Source organism: Haemaphysalis longicornis, unplaced genomic scaffold, assembly GCF_048455015.1.
Source record: "Haemaphysalis longicornis isolate Haplotype H1 unplaced genomic scaffold, Haemaphysalis longicornis Haplotype H1 scaffold_67, whole genome shotgun sequence".
Taxonomy (NCBI): Eukaryota; Metazoa; Arthropoda; class Arachnida; order Ixodida; family Ixodidae; genus Haemaphysalis; species Haemaphysalis longicornis.
In genome coordinates this window covers 1,208,829-1,214,828 of record NW_027526419.1, presented here as the reverse complement: position 1 = coordinate 1,214,828, position 6,000 = coordinate 1,208,829, and the positions used below count along the sequence as shown (strand labels likewise).

Below are 6,000 nucleotides of genomic sequence, written 5' to 3'. Positions count from 1 at the left end.
CCCTCTAAAAGTTTTAAACTGTGCTAGACGAAAACAGGTGTTTTTAACAGCTAAAAATTTATGGCAACACGGTTGCTCGAAAACAGACCACCAAATGCGAACTAAGCACGAACTTCGACCGTAAACAGGGGAGATGTTTTTTAACAAATAACTTTTTTCGTTGTTGTTGTTTGCAGAAGCTCATTTATTGTTGCAACGCTTTGCAAATCGCAGGACTCTGCACTTCACACAGAATTCCTGTAGGCGAGGTTTTTTGGGTGGGTTGGTCTTCGTGGAGAAAACAAGCGCAGGAGGGACCAGTCAAGACACCATTCTGGAATAAAGAAATGCTTTCCCCTTTTGCTTGGTGTGCCCTCGTTCCTTCTGCACTTATCTCCGCGAATGGTTTTTGCAATAAGAAAAAAAAAAAGCAGTGCCGAAACCCGGGATCGAACCAGGGACCTTTAGATCTTCAGTCTAACGCTCTCCCAACTGAGCTATTTCGGCAGGTGCTACTGCACGGTTTATCGAATCACGCAGTTCGCAAGCTTTACATTTCCACTATTTATGGTTTTGCTGAATTTTCTTCTGTTCGGGCAATGGTGTCCTCTAAACTTTGTCTCACTTTGTGCTTTGCCACCACAAGAAGAAATTGGCGGTGTAAGCTGGTCGCATCAAACAATCTCACGAGAAGGTAGGCCAGTTAGATCATCGAGCGAACATCGTTATTCTTTTAAGCGCCCCAACGGCAATTGGCTTCATGCGAAAGGTATGAATTTTTAACAGAAATATAGTCGTATAACCATAATAGTCGGCATAAATAAGTGCCTTGAATACTTCCGAGCCACTGTTGCAATCCAGCCGAATCCAACTCAATCCAAAATAGCTTCAATTTGCTCAAGTTGGAAGTGTTGTGTTTCTTTCCTGTGCTGAAGCGAAATAGTAGCGCTTACAATTACTGCATGCCAGCGTACTGTTCAGCGTTCGGGTGCAACAGCTCCGGCGGCCGCGACAATGTTATATTTCACCACTTCCCGCGGCAGAAAAGGCTGGCAGCTCAATGGACCGCCGCCGTGAGACGAAAACATTTCCGACCCTCGAAATCAGCCGTGCTTTGCTCTAACCATTTCCGAGATAGCGACTACTATCAGAACATATCCGTAATGCGTAGACTGGGGCTGTCTATCAAATTCGTGCGGCTGAAGCCCGGCGCAGTCCCTTCCATCTTCGCCCACAACAGAAAGCGTTCACCGTCGCCAGCCGAAAAACAGAAAAGTGAGGTAAGTGCTTTGCGACGCCGCCAACAGATGGCGCGCGAAATTGGCGCCCCACAATGGGATTTCTGTATTTCCCACCGACCTCTATTGTCATTCGATGCGTTGTTGCTGTTGCTGAGCGAATACAGTTTTAGCAGTCCGTCTGTTCCGTCGTGTACGTAGTTACCGTGATTACGGGGACCCGACTGCGCATGCGCGCGCGTAAGGGCGAGGAGGCGCACCTCACCGTGGCGAATGCACGGGCATGGCGAGGGCCGTCCCGCGGAACTAATCCCCCTGCCGCGACGAATGCACAAGTGCCCAGATGAGTCCCGGCCAACACAGTAACTACATACACGAAGGAACATACGGACTGCTAAAACTCTCTAATGACTCTGTTGCAAGGATGAGTAATGGGGAAGTGTTTTGTGCCGTTTTGCAACAGTGGGTACAAGTTGTGCCACCAGAAGTACTCGCTTTTCACTTCACCGCCCGACGAAACGAGGCTCGAAGAATGGAGGCGAGCCTTACCACATGCAGACCACGTGCTTCAACGTACAGATTGTGTGTGTGTGAAAGGCACTTTCTGCCGTACTGCATTTTAAAGACGTGGTCTGCGGAAATAGACGGCCATGTCCTTATGTCCGGCAAAAAAAGAACCGGACTCGCGAAGGACACTGTGCCTTCGATCTTTGGGGGCCACTGACCGACCCACTCTTTGCATAAGGTCAAAAGACAACGCGATCAGGTGAGGTGGCGGGATTCCTGCCTAGCCTCGTCGGGTAGCTCTTCAAATCTGTGAACTTACTTATTACATCCTTGTGTTCACTTTCGCACTTTTTCTTGGTGAGGACTGCTCACAACCAGTTATTGCGTTTAACGAAGCAATGCAAGCGATGTTGCTCTTTTCAACGTCTGCTTCAGTGCATTGTATGCTTAAAGCAAGCTGGGATCATTGACAGCGTGGTTTGTGACAGAACTTCTACCCACTGAACCAAGCGGAAGGACCCTAGGATCAGTTGTGGTCAGGGCATGTCGGGAAAAGATTTGAGTACTCTATAGACACCATGAGTTAAAGGTTGAGCCATCGGTCACCCCACACCTTCACAAATTCGTTCACAATTGCCTTTATGACAAATCTTATGCCTTTATGGCCGTGGTCTTCTCACGGAAGCTGTAATCATCATTGGCCAATCCTCCACAGTGGGCATGTTGCAATTGTGGGTGGCTGTCGTCACTGGCCAATCCACCTGACTGGGTGTGTTGTTAGGCCTAACTTTAGGTTAGCTTAACGTTTAGTCGGACAACATGCCAAACAACTGAAAACTCTTGCTTCAAGCCGCGGGTACCGGTTTTTTAGACGTTAAACCTACCGTAAACTGCCGATCAAGCGCCCCGCAGCATTTTCCAAGAATTTCGCATTTCTGTACATACACGACTGACTCGGCAAGCGCCCCTTCCCACTTTCAACCAATCCAAAACCGTTTTTTTTTTTCCTGGCTTTTGGATGCCATAGTGTTGAAAGCCAATGTGAATGTCAGAATGTATGTTTTGCGCATTGACTAGATGAAGTGTCGTAAATAAACATCTTCAGTAATGCAGGCTACAGTGCTTTTGTCACGGCCGCCGTCATTTTTTGACGCCATCTTCAATTTGGGGCCCAATCCTAATAACGGCCCCCTCCCTATCTCTAGGCCAACTATCTACAAGTTTTGGGGGGCGCTTGCTCGGTATTTTACGGTAATTCTCTTACACTGTGGTCTCGTGCACTGTGGTTTTGTACACCATGCCTCTCTACAATAGGAATCACAAACGTCCTTTTTTTTTTTTTTTTTTTTTTTTCAGATCCTTACAGAATTGCTGGGTTATGAAGTGACAGCGAAAGCACCCAAGTCAACCCCAAAGACCAAATCCGATGTGCCCGCCGGTACCAGCCTCCTCAAGCACCCAAGCATGGCGTCGGTACCTCCCGGTACCAGCCTTCTTCGAAGTTCATACGAACGCAAGGCTTCGCTCCCTGTCGCGTGCACCGACAGCCCCATTCCGTCAACACCTGCAGTTGGTTGCCCTGGAAACATCGCCGACCTAGCACAAAGAGCACCTGCAGTTGGTTGCCATGGCAACATCACTGACCCGTCACAAAGAGACAAAGTGCCTGAAACTGAGAACGCGTGTCCCGTTTCTGCGAGCAAGTTTGTGCAAGTGCTGGTGCGAATACGTACGCGCCGTGTGGGGCTACAGGCCAATGTTAGAAGAAAGAAGAAGTCACACTCAACGCAAACATAGGGCCGTTTCTGTTTGCACAGCCACAATCAAAAGTTTACGGACCAGGAAAATGTCAATTTTAGGCCATTTCCAGGGGTGAGACAGCTGCGCATATTGCACAGTTTTGATACAAATTTGTTTTCCTGCGCCAGACTGCTCCCAAAGCTTGAAATTTGTGAAAATTGCACCAAACTGCTCCGAAACAGTCTGAGAGCGAAGGATTTTAGTGCTCCTGTCGCACTCGCACCGTAAATGGTGCGAGTAGCCTGAGTGGCACTCGCGAGTGGTGAGCAGGGCTCACTGCGCGTGGGGCTCGCTCTAACTCGCGCTCACACTCACCAGTCCAAAACGATGGCGAGTCTCACTCACCACTCACTAATGAGTTTTGAGTGGGGGTGTGTGTGAGTGCACTCATGAGTGAGCCTGTCGACCTATGGTTAAAAATAGTAGGAAGGCAGCTTTCTTCTATTTCTAGACTACAGCATTCAATTAGTTCACTTGATGTGAAACACTGTGCCAATTTCATGCCCTGAAGCTGAAAGGGATGCTAATACCTAAGATCAAGGTAGTCTGTATGGCTACCGTATTTTCCGGTATATAAGTCGCACTTTTGTATAAGTCGCACCCGCCTCAAAACGGCAGTTTTTCTGAAGAAAAAAAAAACGCATATAAGTCGCACCGATGTTTAAGTGTGTACAAAACGCACTTGTTAATCAGGTAAACCTGTAGAGGATCAGTTCGTTAGAAAGTTCAGCGGAAGTACATGGTTGCCGCAGCCGCCGCCTCTGAACGCATCCCCCGGTAAGGAGTGCTAGACGTGTGCATATACCGTCGAAAGGATAGGCAGAACAAACTTCTCAAAAATGTTTATTGATACACACAGATTTAATGTACTTACAGACAGCGTTTAGGCAAAACCATCGAAGCCTTCTTCCTCCGACTTGCTAACAGATAATTCCTTCCTTTAGACTGTAAAACTGTGTCTCTTAACGTGCGCTGACATCACGCAGAGCACAGGCACCTTTTCGATGGCGGACCACGTGCAGCCGCCTTGTACCGAATTAATTCCATCCATAAGTCGCACTGGTATATAAGACGCACCAACGAAAGTTTCAGAAAAAAACTGCGACTTATACACCGGAAAATACGGTAATTCACCTTGTTCAGCTTAGAGGTATGCTATGTTCCATTGGACAGGTGTTTGTTTACTAATAAGTTAAGCGCACAAAGCTAGTATTGTGTTGTTCGAAGGTGTTCTGCAGACCGATCTGTCCTGGTATCTACATCAAATTCCCTGGTGACTATAAATGGTCGTGTTTGTTCCTGCCACATGTGTGTGGCTTGTAGGAGTCTGTCCCAAACGACGCGGGTTCGATTCCCGGCCGCAGTGGCCACTTCTCTAATTGAGGCGAAAAGCGAAAACGCCCGCGTGAACGAGATTTTGTGCCTGTTAAAGATCCCCAGGTGGTCAAAATTAATCTGGAACCCTACACTACAGCGCGCCTCATCACCTGTGCAGCGTTGAAGTGTTAAAACCTCACTATCAATGCAAGATTCTGTCAGTTTCATTTTGCACACTTTTATGTGAAAGTCACCTAACATGTATTTTGAATTTGTGGTGTTTTTATTCTTTCATTCCTGTTTTCAAGTACACAGTGTCATTTCAGTCTGTTACTACAGGTGGCAGCCATGTACTGTATCAGCAAAACATGAAAAACGAGTGTGAAAAGATAATGCGAATCGTGAAAAAATTAAGATTTTTAGTGTTTTTGTGTGTAATAATGCCAAATGGGCTATACAGTCGGACACGGATATATCGAACACGGATATATCAAATTATTGTCTATATTGAACTGTCTGAACATCCCCTTGGAAATCCTTTGCAAATGTATAGCGCTGTTGTACGCGTATATTGAACTGTCGATCACGGGCACATTCGATATATCGAACGCTGCGCCCCAATTGCCCCTGCAAGTGCGCTTCTCCTGATGCGGTGGATGTGATGATGACGGCGACTTCTCCGGCCGCATTCGGTTCCTGGCATGTTTTCTGCATGCTCGAGCGGTTTTCAGTGGTTGATCGCGCAGGGGGACCCATGTGGCATGTTACGTGTTTTTTGTCCACGGCCCACGTTTCGGAGCCATGGTCACGGAAAAGTGGAAGACTGGATTTGTGAACTTATGACGCAGAAAAAGAATCAAGCGAAGCTTACAGATTTTGTTTTTTGTGTTAAATTGTCGTTATCGTAGCGGTGTGGCTTTGAATTTACCGGGCTGTGAGGAACAAATCCGTAAGGTACCGCTTGAGGGGACTTTGAAAAGCTCCGAGTGATGTGCGAAGTTTTCAGATACGCTTCAGATAGTCATATTTCGAATTATCGATATATCGAACTATTTTATGATCCCCTTGGAGTTCGATATATCCGTGTTCGACTGTATACGCTTATCTAGTGTAATAACCATCTGTTCGAACTTGTAAGTGGGTCACGAAATAATTTCGT

At 47.0% G+C, this 6,000-nt stretch overlaps 1 non-coding gene across 1 annotated transcript; it reads right to left on the bottom strand.

The window, feature by feature from the left end:
• Positions 1-413: 413 nt before the first annotated feature.
• Positions 414-486, bottom strand: Trnaf-gaa (transfer RNA phenylalanine (anticodon GAA)). Its single transcript has one exon. It is a non-coding gene; the product is annotated as a tRNA-Phe (tRNA).
• Between the last annotated feature and the right edge of the window lie 5,514 nt (positions 487-6,000).